This window comes from Loxodonta africana, chromosome 11 (assembly GCF_030014295.1).
Source record: "Loxodonta africana isolate mLoxAfr1 chromosome 11, mLoxAfr1.hap2, whole genome shotgun sequence".
Taxonomy (NCBI): Eukaryota; Metazoa; Chordata; class Mammalia; order Proboscidea; family Elephantidae; genus Loxodonta; species Loxodonta africana.
In genome coordinates this window covers 107,760,178-107,777,854 of record NC_087352.1, presented here as the reverse complement: position 1 = coordinate 107,777,854, position 17,677 = coordinate 107,760,178, and the positions used below count along the sequence as shown (strand labels likewise).

Below are 17,677 nucleotides of genomic sequence, written 5' to 3'. Positions count from 1 at the left end.
ATCTTCCCTTCCCCCACAATCAATGGCAAAACTGTCTGCCCTGAATTTTATTGACTTTACCTAAACCTGCTCACCTGCAAAGAAATGACAAAGGAAGGGATAACAGAGGGAAGGAGTCAGAGGAGGAGGAAGAAGAGAAGCACAAATGCTGCACAACTGGCAATGAATGCCCAGGATTTACTTTTGGCTCTCTCAGGGCAGAAGTAAAGGCTTCACGCTGAAAAATGCCTTTATTTCCTTTGTCACTGTATTTGACTAACAGAGTGCGGCTAAAACAGCCGCCTGCTAACAGGGTACAGCAGGATCGCCTCACTACATTTGACAGAAGTAATCCCATTATAAGCCGATACAAGCTTCAGTAAGGACACACGGACACAGTCCTGCACATATCATTTTTCAGAAAGATACACTTAGTGTTGTCTAGTCTTAAAGGCATCGCCCTAAAACCCCTCTCCTGCCTCTCCCACCACTACTCCCTGTGCCTCCAGACCCCCACTCTCAGCCATCTCTGAGTCACAGGAGACCCTCACCGCTCAAAGAAGGACCACGCATAAGACCTGATCGTAAGGGAGCAAGGGCTAAGCAAACAGGGTTTGACCCTAATTAAAAAAAAAAAAAATAGGATGATGTCCTTCCAGGCCTTTATCATCTTTGTTGTTGTTAACTGCTGTCAAGTCGGCCCTGACTCATGCGACCCCAGGCAGAAGGGACCGAAACGCTGCCTGCTCCTGTGCCATCCTCACGATCAGTTGCAGACCGGGCCATTGTGCTCCACAGGGTTTTCACTGGCTGATTTTCAGAAGTGAATCGTCCGGCCTTTCTTCCTAGTCCATCTTAGTGTGGAATCTCTGCTGAAATCTGCTTAGCATCATAGCAGCACAAAGCCTCTACTGACAGACAGGTTGTGGCTACGCATGAGATGCGCTGCCTGGAATCAAACCTGGGTCTCCCGCATGGAAGGTGAGAATTCTACCACTGAGCCACCTCTGCTTATCACACACGGTGTAGAACTGCAGGCGAGGGGATGCGGTGTGTTAATGTGACTCTGTCCACGAGCCAACCAACCCACAAACCCTCAGTGAACACACACAGAGAAAAACAATTCTGCACGTGATGAGCACCAATAGGCCTGGCACGTCTAACAGCTGCTTGCAAGAGAAACTGGAACCAGAATCCACAGAAAAGAACCTATGTGGAACCCATTTCTCACTGGCTACATCAGCCTCATCAAGCCCACAAAATTGCAGTGTGGTAGGATGGGAGAGGATCACCAGCACCCTGAGAAATTTCAGGAGGACCCTCTGAGAGTCTGCCTGAGGCCCCAGCAGGACCAGTGCCTTACCCCTACACCACCCTCTGTTCCCACCAGGGCGTGCGGGAGCAAGGCTAAGAAGGGCTGGGAAAGGCCTCTGACAAGTCCAGTCTGCCTCCAGGGAAAGCACACCTTTAGTAGTTCCTCTTTGGGTAGTAATTACAAATTTCCCTCCAGTTTTGGGAAGGAGAAAATATATTAGGTATATTTTATTATTTTAACTGAAGTCACGAAGAGAGGACCAAAGCAATGAAACAAAATCAGATATAACTGAAACTTCTTTACCAATTTTTTTTTTTTTCATTTTCCTGTTTCCACTTGTCATGGGGTGCATTATGTCCCCCCAAAATATCTGTCAACTTGACTAGGCCATGATTCCCTTGTATGACTGTATGATTGTCTACCATTTCATTTTCTGATGCCATTTCCTTATGTGTTGTAAATCCTATCCCTAGGAGGTAATAAGATGGATTGGGGGCAGACATACTGATAAGGTTTACAAGATTAGATAGTGTCTTAAGCCAATTTCTTCTGAGATATAAAAAAGAGAAGCCAGCAGAAAGACATGGGGACCTCAGTGCCAGGAGTAAAGCCTGTCCTTTGGACTTGAGGTTCCTGCGCTGAGATGCTCCCAGACCAAAGGAAGACTGAGGAGGAGGACCTTCCTCCAGAGCTGACAGAGAGAGAAAGCTTTCCTTGGAGCCTATGCCCTGAATTTGGACTTTTAGCCTACTTTACAGTGAGAGAATAAATTTCTCTTTGTTAAAGCCTTCCACTTGTGTTATTTCTATTATAGCAGCACTAAATGACTAAGATACCGCTCTATCCAAAATTTAGGAGGCAAAAACCAAGAGAACCTCTAACATTTGTTAACCTTAAACAATGGTTTGATTCCACAGCCAGTTGGAAATTCCTTCCTAGCTGTGACCCAAAACCCAGAAGCCACAAAAGAAAAGACTGATAAATATGACCACAGAAACATTGAAAATTTCAGCACAGCAAAAATCAAAGCTAAGAGACAAATGACAAAAACTTGTGAACAGTCTTTGCAAGCTTTATCACAGCAAGGTCTATTGTCCTAATGTAGAAAGTGCTCCTAGAAATCCATGAGAAAAAAAATGGCACAATCTACAGAAAAGGCAATAAAAATGGCTCTCGTAATCACATGAAAGATACACAACCTCACTCATAATAAAGAGAAATGCAAATCAAAACTACCGTTAGATATCAGTTTTCACTTATCCATTTGGTAAAAAACCCAAAATACGATAGCACACTACTGCCAAGGACCAGGTGAACAAGCTCCCTCATATACTGCCAATGGCCTATATGCCACAGGAACCCCAGAAACACAACTGGCAATTTCAACCAAAATTAGAAACACACATTCTCTTTGAAGGGCAATTCCAGTTCTCGGAATTTACCCTGAAGATTACTTGCACATTTACGAACTGAAATAAAACACATTATTCACTGTATTTTGTTGGTAAGAACAAAATTTGGAAATAACTCAAATGTTCATCAGTGGAGGACTGGTGAAATGAATTTGGTACATACATTAAATGGAACCCCAGACAGCTGTAAACACAAAGAAGGGGTAGAGGGGCGGTGGGGGAAGAGGAGGCTAAGGAAGTTCCTATGTGTCAATGGGATCTCAAAGACTTAAGATAAAAGCAAGGTTCAGAAAAAATGGGTAGGATACCTTTTGGGCAAAGGGTGGGGTTGTTAATAATGTATTTTCAAATTTTTTTTATAGGTACATAGAGAAATCCTGGATAGGCTTCTGAATGAATACCTTTTGACACTAATTTTAGTTTTGAACCATGTGAATATATTACCCAATGAAAAAATAAAATAATTGTAATAGTAATCTTTTTTTTAAACATGACACGACAGCTGTCTTTCTTACCAGACTCTGTGTCACCAGGCTGAGCCATAAGAGGCCTGAGTCCTCCTCAGTCAGACAATGCTTTGTCTTTTACTTAGTTGATCCTTTCCCCATTCTTACTTTCTTGCAGTGCTGAATTTAGCAGTTTTCTACCCTCAAGTCTGTTTCCATGACAAGGAACTTCAGAAAAATGGAAATTATTCTTGAATGCCCTAACTTCAAACTAGAGCAGATGGAAGCCCTTTCCCAAAGCTGCACCGGGAAACCTGGAAGGACTGATGCTGAGGTGTCATCAAACCAGAGGGCTGGCAGTCTAATCACTCAGGAGTGAGTCTAGAAGACAATCACCTTCTCCAGCCTCTCCCCCACACTTCTCCAGGGTGACCCATAGCTCGTGCTGTAAAAACACACCAAGGACACCTGCAGGCCACCCCCAACAACACAGGGCCATGCCGGCTGAGCCAAGCCCCCAACAGGGACACAGAACTGGCCCTGGCATACAGAGATGGCCTGTCTCCACAGCCTCAGCACAGGGGTGTGTCAGTGGCTCCCATCAACTAGCAGCTCAGGAGATTTCCATGGAAAACGTAATTCTCCTCCTCCCCCCCCACCACAGTCACACCCACGCCCACAGTCACACCCCACACAACCACTGGGCAGATGACGAGAGGGCCAGATGCAGGGTGTCTGTTGTAGGTCTTTGGGGACAAGCAGCCACCAGAAGGCCTAGCTCTCGCTGGACACCAACCACACAACACCTGGGTACGCCCTGGCTTTGATGCAGAACCAAGCAGATCCTGCTAGAAGGCCAGTGCTTACCTTTGCCTTAAGACCCCCAGAAACAGCTTTTCCTGCAGTGCGCAGCTTCGCCTGCCTACCTGGCCTCCACACAACCAAGGCTCCTTCCTTCTTATCTTACAGGAGAGCACCTAGACCTGTTTTAACTCTTTTATGATAAGGACCTCATAGTTATCTCTCTAAACCCTTTTATCAAGACATCCACAGAACAATATACTTGCTTCCCATTCATAAGAGAATTTTTTTAGCTTCCTCCCTCTTTTGTAATATCTTGGTGAGTGAGGGGAAGGGGGATTTCATTAAAAGGATTCAACTCACGCATAAAATAGCTCCCTTTTTCAATCATCAAAAGCAAAGTCCTCTGAGGGCAAGGTCGCTCTCTCTCCCCCTCAGTGGGCACAAGAAGACACCTGGGAAATACAAGAAGGGGACAAGCCAATCCTCCATGCCTCAGCCCAGAATGAGCCAACCTCTCCCTTTACCCATCCCACATTTGGCTTGACTGTTGGCAACTCTTGGAAACCCTGGTGGCGTAGTGGTTAACTGCAATGGCTGTTAACCCAAAGCTTGGCAGTTTGAATCCACCAGGTGCTCCACGGAAACCCTATTGGGCAGTTCTACTCTGTCCTTCCTGTAGGGTCGCTATGAGTTGGAATTGACTCGACGGTAATGGGTTAGGTTTTTGGTTTTTGGCTGGCAATTCTAGGGTCAAATGGGCGGCTTGGTGAGGCAGCTCCAGGTCACTGGAGAAATCTAGAGAATTCATCTGTTCATACCAGTAAATCTTTTTAAAAAACAAAGAACTAAAGCTTTCCTCCTAGACCCTGAGAGAGTTCTCCTGTGACAGCAGGCAGGAGGCCCCAGCACTGGAGCAGAGAGAATAACTGCTCACCTTCTTTCCCTGCACCTGTAGGGCAACCAAGCATCCTTACTGGGCACAAAGGGCCTCCAGAAGCCACTCACTTCCAGCATGCATGTTCATTCCCTCAAAAGTTACTGCAAGGAAAGACATCATCTGCACGTGGCCTCTACTCACACCAGTAAAGAAATGAACTAAAATTGAAAACAATTGCTAGGAATAACACCAACATAGGCAAGCATCACTTCCTCAGGTAGCACCAAGCCTTCTTAAAGCAGTTGCTTCTAACAGTTTCCTCTGAAACTAAGTACCATTCTAGCAAGCTGTTACTCCTTTCCAGAGCTACTGGGCACTAGCAAACACCAAGTTTGGCAAACTTTGGCTACGGAAAACAATTAATCTCATGGTAGCATTTTATAGGTCTCCACAAAATCACATTTCCAAATGAAATAAACCCAGTCACCCAAACTGCTGTGTTGGAATGAGGAAACAAAGCCAGAGACAGCAATGAATTGCAAACGGCATGCTAATTACCAGTCTACATTCAGAAATAGCTGAAGACTGCAGGATATTTTGTTGTTGTTGTTAAAATAACTACAGCCTTTTTTCTGAGATTGGGCAAAAGAATCCGATTTATTCAAATAGTTCAGCTTAACATCATCACATTATGTGCACTTATCTGGGAGGGGGAATGGTCACCAGAGACAGCAGTGGGCAGACAGGAAAGGGCATGGCATGGCCCCAAACCAGCACAGGGGTGACTGGCAGGGAGGCTCGCCTGTGTGCCCCTGCCTTGGTCCTTCAGAGGCGCTCACCTCAGTCACCTGCGGAGAAAGGAGAGGGGTGAAATAAGCAGAAGTCTCTACACCCTGTTGTGAGCATCATCACTTCTCCCATGTGAGCAGGCACAGGACTGAGAGCTTAACAGAGCTTGCCTTAGAAAAGAATCTTGCCTTCATAAAGCTTATAATCTGCTCAGGGGGGCAACACGAAAGTACATGAGCACAATAGAAATATGGCTGTCTCATGTCCAGCCCCCGGCTCCGCAAGAACATGATAAGCAACTCTCTTTATGTGTGAGTTCAGCTCTAGAGACAGATGCCCATTAGGGGTCCCGCTGGCACTGTGGACTCCACAAGCAGCCCACTTCAGAATCTAGAGTCAGAGCTGTTTGAAGAACAGTTCCCCCACCCCTAACCCCACAACCTCCATCACGTTATTATCCCTCTAAATATCTCCAACCCTCCTGCTCTCAAGTTCTAGAATGTTCCAGAGAAGTCTTCAAGATCGCCTGGTCAAGCACAGCACAAAACATGTTCCTCAGAGCAGAAGCTCCTCCAGGCTCAAAGGAGCCATGGGAAAAGTGTTCCTTGTTCAAACAAGTTTGGGAAATTCTGGGTTATACACACTAAGGTTTCCTTTACTGCTAACGAAGAATCTACAAGGCTGGGACACTATGGGCAATACCCACAGCCCCCTTGACTGCACTCCTCCTAAGGCCCGATCACCCTGAGCACACAGGGCCCATGTCGGCAGCACAGGTGTAGGGCTTGGCACCTGAGGTAACAACAGAGAAGACGCATGGGAGGTGAGCTGCTGTCAGAACAGCTGGCTACTAGCTGGTTTCAGAGCTTGAGCCTAGTAGACGAATCCCAGTTCCCAACATTCTTCCATACCACTCACCTCTGAGAGCTGGATCACAGCTGAGGCTAATGAGTAAGAGCCAGTCAGATCAAGAGGGACCACCTGGTGGCCCAATGTTGACTACTCTCAATGATGTAATCTATCATGGCCACAGGACGAGGCCCGTAAAGATGCAGACCACAGAGCCTCAGGGGACTTACTGGTTGGTGAGAACATCTGCCCTCAGGACAGTAGCACTGGTCACCCTCCCAGACCTCGTGCTATGCATCTCTTTGTTGGTATCCTTTTGGACTATAATAAATCCGTAGTCACAAGTATAATACACTCTATATGAATTCTGTGGGTTGTTCTAGTGGATTATCAAACCCAAAGGGGCAATAGGAACCAACGGGTCAGAAAGTAAGGGTGTCATATGGACTCCTGAGATTGCAGATAGCACCCTGAAGGGGTAGTAGGAAACCAGGCCCAAATTGGTGGCCGGCAGATCAGAAGGTTGGGATGTCATGTGGAATTCCCAACTTTTGGCTGGGGTCTGCCTATTTGGCAGTCTGAAGTATGGTGTCCTTTTAATTTGTGAGCTCTGACCCAGATCCAGGTCGCTATGATCAGAGAAGTGTTTCATAGGCACCTGGTGTCCTAACTTGTGAGCTCTGACCCAGCTTCCGGTGGCTAGAGTCAGAGAGAATGTGCCAGGTGGGCAGCTGGTGATGAGGATGGAGAAGTGGAAAGGAGAGAATGAGATTCATCCCAACATTTGTGGGACTGGATTCACGCTGACACATACCATGCAGCTCATGACAAAGGTGGGATTTGTCTCTTACTTTCACAGGGCCAGTGGGGAGATGATGTGAAGAACAAAGACCCAGGCATCCAAAAACGATATTCTAAAACAAGGATTTAACAAAATGTTTTGCTTTGAGATATCAAATGGGCACATTATAAACTCAAAAAGTTCCAGTACTTTCATTAAAATTGGTTGCCTTCCAGAAAGAGAGCCTGGTCCAGCACTGACCTTCCCTGGTTATACCTACCCACCACAGCGAGTAGGATGTAGTCAACTGGGAAGGGACACTGAAGATTCTATACTAAGTGGGAGCTGGTTTATAAAATAATGCTCACATTTCAAAGGAAATCAACCCTCCACTTTTTGACTATTAACTCTATTTAATATGCCTCTGTTAAGTGCTGTCCAGTTGGTTCCAACTCAAAGAGACCCTATGTACAACAGAATGAAACACTGCCCAGTCTTGTGCCACCTTTACAATCATTATGCTGGAGCCCATTGTTGCAGTCACTGTGTCAATCCATCTCGCTGAGGGTCTTCCTCTTTTTCGCTGACCATCTACTTTACCATGATGTCCTTCTCCAGGGACTGGTCCTCCTGACAACATGTCCAAACTATATGAGACATAGTCTTGCCATCCTTGCTTCTACGGAGAATTCTGGCTGTACTTCTTCCAAGACAGATTTGTTCGCTCTTTTGGCAGTCCGTGGTATATTCAGTATTCTTCGCCAACACCACAATTCGAAAGCATCAATTCTTCTTCCTTCTTCCTCATTCATCATCCAGCTTTCACATTTATATGAGGCGACTGAAAACACCATGGCTTGGGTCAGGTGCACCTTAGTGTTCAAGGTGACATCTTTGCTTTTCAACACTTTAAAGAGGTCTTTTGCAGCAGATTTGACCAATGTGATGTGTCTTTTGATTTCTTGACTGCTGCTTCCATGGGTGTTGATTGTGGATCCAGGTAAAATGAAATCCTTGACAACTTCAATCTTTTCTCTATTTATCATGATGCTGCTTATTGGTCCAGTTGTGGGGACTTTTGTTTTCTTTATGTTGCGGTATAATCCATACTGAAGGCTGTGGTCTTTGATCTTCATCAGTAAGTGCTTCAAGCCCTCTTCACTTTCAGCAAGCAAGGTTGTGTCATCAGTATATCGCAGGTTGTTAATGAGTGTTCCTCCAATCCTGATGCCCCGTTCTTCTTCATATAGTCCAGCTTCTCAGATTATTTGCTCAGCATACAGATTGAATACACGGAGTCACTATACCAAGAAGAACTGGTCAACATTCAACCATTTCAGGAGGTAGCCTATGATCAGGAATCAATGGTACTGAAAGAAGAAGTCCAAGGTGCACTGAAGGCATTGGTGAAAAACAAGGCTCCAGGGATTGACAGAATACCAATTGAGATGTTTCAACAAAAGGAGAAAGCGCTGGAAGCGCTCACTCGTCTATGCCAAGAAACTTGGAAGACAGCTACCTGGCCAACTGACTGGAAAAATCCATATTTATGTCTATTCCCAAGAAGGGTGATCCAAACAAATGTGGAAATTATCAAACAATATCATTAATATCACATGCAAGCAAAATTTTGCTGAAGATCATTCAAAAGCAGCTTCAGCAGTGTATTGACAGGGAACTGTCAGAAATTCATGCAGGATTCCAAAGAGGGCGTGGAACCAGGGATATCACTGCTGATGTCAGATGGATCCTGGCTAAAAGCAGAGAATACCAGGAAGATGTTTACCTGTGTTTTATTGATTATGCTAAGGCATTTGACTCTGTGAATCGTAACAAATTATGGATAACATTGCAAAGAACAGGAATTCCAGACCACTTAATTGTGCTCGTGAGGAACTTGTACATAGATCAAGAGGCAGTTGTTCTAAAAGAACAAGGGGATATTGCATGGTTTTAAGTCAACAGACGTGTGCATCAGGGTTGTATCCTTTCACCATATCTATTCATTCTCTATGCTGAGCAAATAAAATGCCTGTAAGTCCTGTAAAACAACGACTCCCAGTTAAGCACTCCCTTCTAGGATTTCATGGTGAACAGGGAAAACATCTGGAGATGTTTCTGCCAGAATTTCAAGGATGGAAAACTTCTGGAGAAGCCCATATTCTCAGACAACACATGAATTATCAACTTCTGCTTCCCAGAGTCCAACCAGGGCCTGCCTGTCCAGGCCTCAGAGAACTCCTAATTTTAAGCAGGAGGACTTAAGCCACATGGTCATATCCCAGACCTCCACAGCAAGCTGCACTGGACATTGATCTGACCCCAGGGCCTGCCCCAAAGCCACCCTCCTGCCAGGCCCCAGTGCTTACAGGGCTCAGCTGTGATCACAGTGAGTTTTCCTTACTGCCTGCTCCACTGGCTCTTCATGGTCTGTTCCCACTCTCATTTCCAGGGGTCAGTTTCAGGGAAGCTGTAGTTCAAATCCTGGCCCTACTCCACATGGCTTCTTGTTGAAAGGATCAAACAAAGGCCTGACCATGGTCTTAGAGATGACAGACCAGCCTGGGTAGAGACTTCGATTAAACTTGACATCCAGGCACCAAGGATCAACGTTAGGAGTTCATGCCTACTGAAGGCCTCTCTCCTCCAACCGGCTATGTGCCATCCAGGAACTCTAGTCCAGTGGGTTTAGTCATCCCAGCCCTCTCAGCTCTGCCACAGAGCACTACAGAAGGGGCTGTGTGGCCTGTGCTGGGCCAGAATGTGTCACCCCCTGCTGCCCACCACCCCAGGGGTCAGCATAGTGACAGCCACTCTAACATGAAGAGTCAGTCTGCAAGGCCCTGAGTTCTCCTCTTGGGAAGATTCGCTCCACTGCCACCATGGAGGCCTGCGGACCTATCCTACTAAAGCGGAGCAGCTTCCTTGACTACCATATGCACAGTGCTCAACCTCTCCCACAAAACATCAAATAAAATTCCTTCTGTACAGTCATTAGAAACACCTTTATCACAATACACATAGAAGTCTATTCCAGTGGGAGGTCTGAGAGCCTTAGAGGAGAATGTGCACTGCAGCAACAATGGCAGCTAACCACTCGTCCCCAGCACTCAAGAACAGGCATGACCTGGAACAATGACATGAAAGCACTTTCCCACTTGGAACTCACCGGACCACCACCAAAACTCACTTAAATATACAGTGTTAAACATTTCAAGGTGCCAACTGACCCTTTAAAATTCACTCTACTTCTTTTACAGGTTCGTGTCTACAGACAACCATTTGGCTAGGTAAAGCTGTTCCATGTTACTGGTAATACTAGAAGAACATGCACAACCTTCGGCTGGCTGTAGGGGGAAGGCAAGGAAGCCCTGGGCCCACACCAGGGCTCACAAACTCAGGAGCCACTGGTTTTCCCTGGAAGAGGGTACAGTAGGATCTCTGTACACATGGCTTGATGGGAGAATGATGTTATAGAAGTAACCCTACAAAAGAATCAACTATCAGCTTTCCAAAATCACTACCACTATTATAGCTGTCAAGGATGTTCAGCACATCAGGCAAAGATATGGTTATTGGTGGGTCGTGGGCCAGCCCATGTGTGATGGTTAAGGCTATGTGTCAAATTGGCTAGGCCGTGATGTTCAGTGGTTTGGCAGATATTATGTAATCATCCTACATTTTGTGACCTAACGTGAGCAGCCAATCAGTTGAAAGAGGAGTTTCCCTGGGGGTGTAGCCTGCATCCAATACATATGGATACTCTGGCAAAACTCGACCTCGCTTGATCCCGCATCCAACTCGTCATCCTCTGACCTCTGATTCTTGGGATGTGAGCCAGCAGCCTGCTGCCTGGCCCGCAGATTTTGGAATTCTCCAGCTCCCGCAGCTCCATGAGCCAGCATCCTGCCGTCTGACCTGCCAATTGAGTCAGAAGAAACCTCCAGCCTGATTCCTGACCCATAGATTTGGGACTTGTCAGCCTCCACAACTGCATGAGTCATTTCCTTGAAATAAATGTCTTTCTCTCTCTCTAAATAGACATATATATATATACACACACATTTTGTTGGTTTTGCTCCTCTAGAGAACCCAACTGAGACACCATGTATGAGAGAAAATTCCAAGCTAGAGAGGTAATCTCCTGAGGTTCTACATAGGCAGATGTCATATTCTCTACTCTTGGTATTTTTCCTTAAGCTAGGATATTTTTGCTTAAGTTACTTCCCTTAGGAAAGCTGTTGGTTTAGTTCCTCAGTTTGCAAACGAAGATTCCACAATTCATCTCTTTCAGTGTAAGAAAGGTTTACTTTTGAATCAAATGTTTGGTTTTTCATTGTGCTTGATGATTACGAAACATATAAGCATGTCCCTAAAATCTGACTAGCCAATCCTGAAGTGCTCCTTGGTCCTGGGCATTTTCTAATGACTAATCAACAAATCGGACAGATTTGTTTCTTTGTCCACTGAGAGAATTGATAACCTCTCAGCTTTTCTACTAACAAACTCTCAGCTATGTCATCTAAAAACCACACTAAAAAAATAACCACTGCTTAAGATTCTGCAGAAACCCTGGTGGCGTAATGGTTAATTACTATGGCTTCTAGCCAAAAGGTCAGCAGTTCAAATCCACCAGGTGCTCCTTGGAAACTCTATAGGGCAGTTTTACTCTGTCCTGTGGGGTCGCTATGGGTCAGAATTGACTTGACGGCAACAGGTTTGGTTTGGTTTTTTGGTAGGATTCTGCACAATGGGCCAGCACTCTGACAAGTAGGCAGACCATCCCAACATTATTCAGGATGCAAGAAGTATGTGACCAGGATTTTCCTATCAACCACTAACACTATCACTTTCAGCTGGCCTGGCAACATCCTCCATCAACATCCTACAGAATGGGGGTGGACATGTCTAAAAGGAGCAGAGGACTGGCAGGAAGAGCTTCAAGACCCAGCTCCAGCATTCATTGGGGGCCTCACTTTGGGTGAGATGTGTCAGTGCCCTGACTCCCAGTTCCTCATTTGTAAAGTTTCTGATTACGTAGGGTAGCTTTGGTCCCTTCCAGTTCTAAAGAAAAAAATGTCATTTGCGCTTCCATTAGAATAATAGTTTTATTTTAAGCCACCCCAGAGCTCATCCTTTTGATGACAAAAGTCTCTTCTTACAGATTCAAGTTGAGTGATGAAGCCTCTTTCAAAAAGAGGCCATTATTATATTTGTCTCTTATTTAAGCAATCTCTGGTCAGGCCTTTCTGCTATGCCACCAGTCCATGGGTATGACAAAGTGACAGTGGCCCTTTCATCATGGGCAAAGCTAGCATTTAACATAAATGTTCCCCAGGTTACTTTAGAGAATTAAGCTTATACAGCCAGAGGATAAAAAGAGAAGCACTAGGAAAAGCCTGTTATTCCAAGCTGTGATGGTTAATTTTGTGCCAACTTGGCTACACTGTGGTGGCCAGTGGTTTGGCCAGACACTAGTATAGTTGCTGCTATAGAATACATGTGACTAAATTATTTGGCCTTGGGTAGGGCAGATCTCCTTCTGTTACGCCCGTAACAGAATCGTGTCCCTCAAAATTGTGTGTCAACTTGGATATGCCAGGATTCCTGGTATTGTGTGGTTGTCCTCCCTTTTGCGATCTGATGTAATTACCCTATGTATTGTAAATCCTAACATCTATGATGTTAATGAGGCAGGATTAGAAGGAGTTATGTTAATAAGGCCGGACACAATCTGCAGGGTTAGGTTGTATCTTGAGTCAAACTCTTCTGAGATATAGAAGAGAGAAGTAAGCAGAGATGAGAGAGACCTCAGTACCTCCAAGAAAAAAAGAGCCAGGAGTGGAATACGTCCTTTGGACCTGGGGTCCCTGCACTGGAAACTTCTAGAGCAGGGGAAGATTGATGACAAGGACCTCCCCTGTTTAGGCTGGGTTCTCTAGAGAAGCAAAACCAGTAAAGCATATAAATACATATATATTCAGAGAGATTCATATCAAGGAAACAGTTCACGCAATGGTAGAGGCTGGAACGTCCCAAGCCTGTGAAGCAGATAGAGGCTTCTCCTAATTCAAGTAGCCGCACAGGCTGGTGAACCCACGATCAGCAGGTCAGAGAGCAGGGCTCTTGCTCACAGGCTACAAAGATCAATGAATCCTAAGATCAGCAGGTAAGCTGCTAGCTCAAGTCCCAAGAACCGGAGGTCAGACACACAAGAGACAGCTGCTGGATCCAGAACAAGCCAAGAGCCTTGGAGAGGTGAGCAGGAAGGAAGCAGGTGGTGGAGGGTAGAGAGATGAAGGCTGAGGGGTCGGTGAGCCACCACAGGCCCCACCCCCACCTATACCACTCAGCAGATTCCATCATGGGGGTGAACGCATATCAAATTTCAACAGGGAAGTGATCGCAACACTATACAACTGCCAAAATTCTAAGAATCATGGCCCAGCCAAGTTGACACAAAATCTTAACTACCACATTTTCCTAGAGCTGACAGAGACAGAAAGCCTTTCGCTGGAGCTAGTACCATGAATTTGGGCATCTAGTGTCCTAAACTGTGAGAGAATAAGCTTTTGTTTGTTAAAGTCATCCACTTGTGGTATTTCTGTTATAGCAGCACTAGATATTTAAGACACCTTCCACAATATAACGTAATTATCTTATACCTAATGCATGTTAAACGATGCAGGAAGCATCAAAAGAAAATGCAAGGAATATAGAGTCACTATACCAAAAAGAATTGGTCAACATTCAACCATTTCAGGAGGTAACATATGATCAGGCACCGATGGTACTGAAGGAAGAAGTCCAAGCCTCACTGAGGGCGCTGGTGAAAAACGAGGCTCCGGGAATTGACGGAATGCCAATGGAGACGTTTCAACGAACAGATGCAGTCTTGTCTATCCCAAGATATTTGGAAGACAGCTACCTGCCCAACTGACTAGAAGAGATCCATATTTATGTCTATTCCTAAGAAAGGTGATCCAACAGAATGTGACAATTATCGAACAATATCATTAATATCACACCCAAGCAAAATTTTGCTGAAGATCATTCAAAAGTGGCTGCAGCAGTAAAATCAACAGGGAAGTGCCAGAAACTCAAGCTGGATTTAGAAGAGAATGTGGAACCAGGAATATCATTGCTGATGTCTGATGAATCCTGGCTAAAAACAGAGAACACCAGAAAGATGTTTACCTGTGTTTTATTGACTATGCTAAGGTATTCAACTATGTGAATCATAACAAATTATGGATAATGATGCAGAGAACAGGAATTCCAGAAGACTTAATTGTGCTCATGAGAAATCTGTACATGGATCGAGAGGCAGTCATTTGAACAGAACAAGAGGATACTGCGTGGTTTAAAGTCAGGAAAGGTGTGCTTCGGGGTTGTACCCTTTCACCATATGCAAACCATACTCTCAGCAAATAGTCCAAGGAGGTGGACTATACGAAGACGAACAAGGCATCAGGATTGGAGGAACACTCATTAACAACCTGCGATATACTGATGACACAACCTTGCTTGCTGAAAGTGAAGAGGGCTTGAAGCACTTACTGATGAAGATCAAAGACCACAGCCTTCAGTATGGATTATACCGCAACATAAAGAAAACAAAAATCCTCACAACTGGACCAATAAGCAGCATCATGATAAATAGAGAAAAGATTGAAGTTGTCAAGGATTTCATTTTACCTGGATCCACAATCAACACCCATGGAAGCAGCAGTCAAGAAATCAAAAGACACATCACATTGGTCAAATCTGCTGCAAAAGACCTCTTTAAAGTGTTGAAAAGCAAAGATGTCACCTTGAACACTAAGGTGCACCTGACCCAAGCCATGGTGTTTTCAGTCGCCTCATATAAATGTGAAAGCTGGATGATGAATGAGGAAGAAGGAAGAAGAATTGATGCTTTCGAATTGTGGTGTTGGCGAAGAATACTGAATATACCACGGACTGCCAAAAGAGCGAACAAATCTGTCTTGGAAGACGTACAGCCAGAATACTCCTTAGAAGCAAGGACAGCGATGCTACATCTCATATAGTTTGGACATGTTGTCAGGAGGACCAGTCCCCAGAGAAGGACATCAAGGTTGAGAGTCAGCAAAAAAGAGGAAGACCCTCAGAGTAAGACAGACTGACACAGTGGCTGCAACAATGAGCTCAAGCATAGCAACAATTGTGAGGATGGCACAGGACTGGGCAGTGTTTCATTCTGTTGCACATAGGGTTGCTATGAGTCGGAACCTACTTGATAGCACCTAACAACAACAACAATGTAATATAAGGTAATCACTTTCCATAATCCACTCTAATGCAATGCAATCAATCACTTGAGGTTATACGAGTGTAGGGTGGATCCTAAACATAGTCACTTCTGAATTATAAAAAGACCAGAATAGCTACAGAGACACACATGTAAAAACTGAGGAAAGACAGACACCATGTGAGGAGTGCTTACAAGCCCAGGGACTAAGGAACACCCAGGGTTCCCTACAAGGAAGAAATCAACAGTCAAAGCCCTGATTTAAACTTCTAGCCTCCAAAACCATGAGAAAATAAATTTTTGTTCTTAAACCCAGCCCCTTGTGGTATTTGTGTTACAGTGGCACTAGGTAACCAAGACACAACCTCAGAAATAACTTGGTGTGAATGTAAAGGAGCCTTCGCTGAGCCTGCACTAAGGGACCCCACCCACCAGCCCAGTGAGCCGCATGTGAGCACACACCTGGCTCCAAGCAGTGCTGCTAAAGAGTGATCTTCTTGAATTTAAAGCAAGTGGAGAGGTAATATCAAAAGAGTTTAAGGGTAAATTGCACAAGAAGCTTCAAATGGTGACCAGCAGAGGTGATGATGAATAAGGCTAAAAATCCACGTGTCATGTGGAAAAACAAAGAGGGAAGATAGCATTGATCCAAGACTTCTTACTTGGTGAAGCAGGCAGACTTTTTAAAAGAAAAAGCATCCTAAAGTTATGATTTAACTCAATAATACGGCATCAGAGGTAAGTGACTTTCATACTTCTTCTGACATGCAAATGGAGCACTGGATCAGTGTAACATCCAGCCCATTCCTGAGACAGATGCCAACACGTTTGTGTATGGCTTACATAGACGTGCCTGATTTCTACATGAGTAGGTATTCTCTTCACGCATCTAAACTTAATTAAGTAACCTCAGAATCTGTTCAGAGATGGCAGAGAGAAAACAAAGGCAATGAAATAATCACAGACTACCGTGATTTAGAGAAAACACACACCAGGTCAGCTGTGGTTTGTCTATAAGGCAAAAGTATGCAGCAGCAACATAGAGCTAAGCTCTCCTCTACTTTGACCCCACCCCCACTGATCGGCAGAGCCACAAAAGAATCAGTTGTTCAAAAGAGCAAGAACAAGGTAATCTGCAGAGGCCCTAAGAGGGAGATACAAGGGCATCGCTAGGGAGGCGGACCCGTGCTCCGACGCCTCCGAGACCGTCCCATAACCTCAGTCTCAGCTCGGACCTAACCCAGGGGTTTAAATGTATGAGTCCATCTTAAAACTCAGGTATCAACAACAAGGGTTTAAAGCGTTCCTTGCACGTGGCACCCAAGCCCCGGAGCCAAAGCCCGCATGCATCAGGGAGGCCCCAGCCCAGCACTGACCTCCTAAGGCAAACATTGACCTGTCACCATCTGACTCCTGGCACATCCCCGGATTGCAGAGTTCCCAGGTCTACTTCCAGTGGCCTTTACACACCAGAATTACCAAGAAACATGAAAAGGGAGGCAAAGGAGAAAAAAAAAAAAAATTTACATGAGGACTGTTGATCTCCCATGAAGTAATAGGCTGCTTACTGCTGCCTCAATAACTGCAAAATAAATCCTCTATGTAACAATCAGAAAACAACGTGCTGATACATCAAGTGGAGATGGCAGAAACCAAGACAGTTCTATATTCCACACTGCGTGATATTCATCAGCTCTGTGGCTCCCTTTGCTTCAGTTTCTTCACCTGGAGGCGTGATTTTTAAAGGGTTTCCACATTTCCATTCCAAATTCTAGAGCAAAACTGGGCATGAGAAAGCTTCCCCAAGATAGTCCTCTCTCCTTTCTCAAAATATACTGGAAATGCTTCATTTTGTTGGATGTTCCAAAGGTTATTCCAAAGGCTAAAGGCTGAAGAACATCTAGAATCCTTCTAGATGCTAAAAAGATTTTATAACTCAAGTTTCCCTGTCCTATAGCCATCCCAAACCACACAATCATCGATATTAGTGGGGAACATGATGAGAATAGAACGTGGGTCACAAAACTACAAATGTGTGCATAGCACACTCAGGAACAATTTCAACAGCCAACCCGCAGATCATCTATGCTCACACATCAATTTCACACAACAGTGCTATTTGCTGTATGCTTTTGAAGCCCTTAAGATGATGA

General features: G+C 44.9%; 1 long non-coding RNA gene across 3 annotated transcripts in view; it reads right to left on the bottom strand.

Moving 5' to 3' along the window:
* Window positions 1-550: 550 nt before the first annotated feature.
* Window positions 551-17,677, bottom strand: part of LOC111749600 (uncharacterized) — a 183,009-nt gene continuing 165,882 nt past the window's right edge. For all 3 annotated transcript variants that reach the window (XR_010323509.1, XR_010323508.1, XR_002784837.2), the window contains one exon: window positions 551-5,681. This is a non-coding gene — a long non-coding RNA (uncharacterized LOC111749600). The remainder of the gene's footprint in view (window positions 5,682-17,677) is intronic.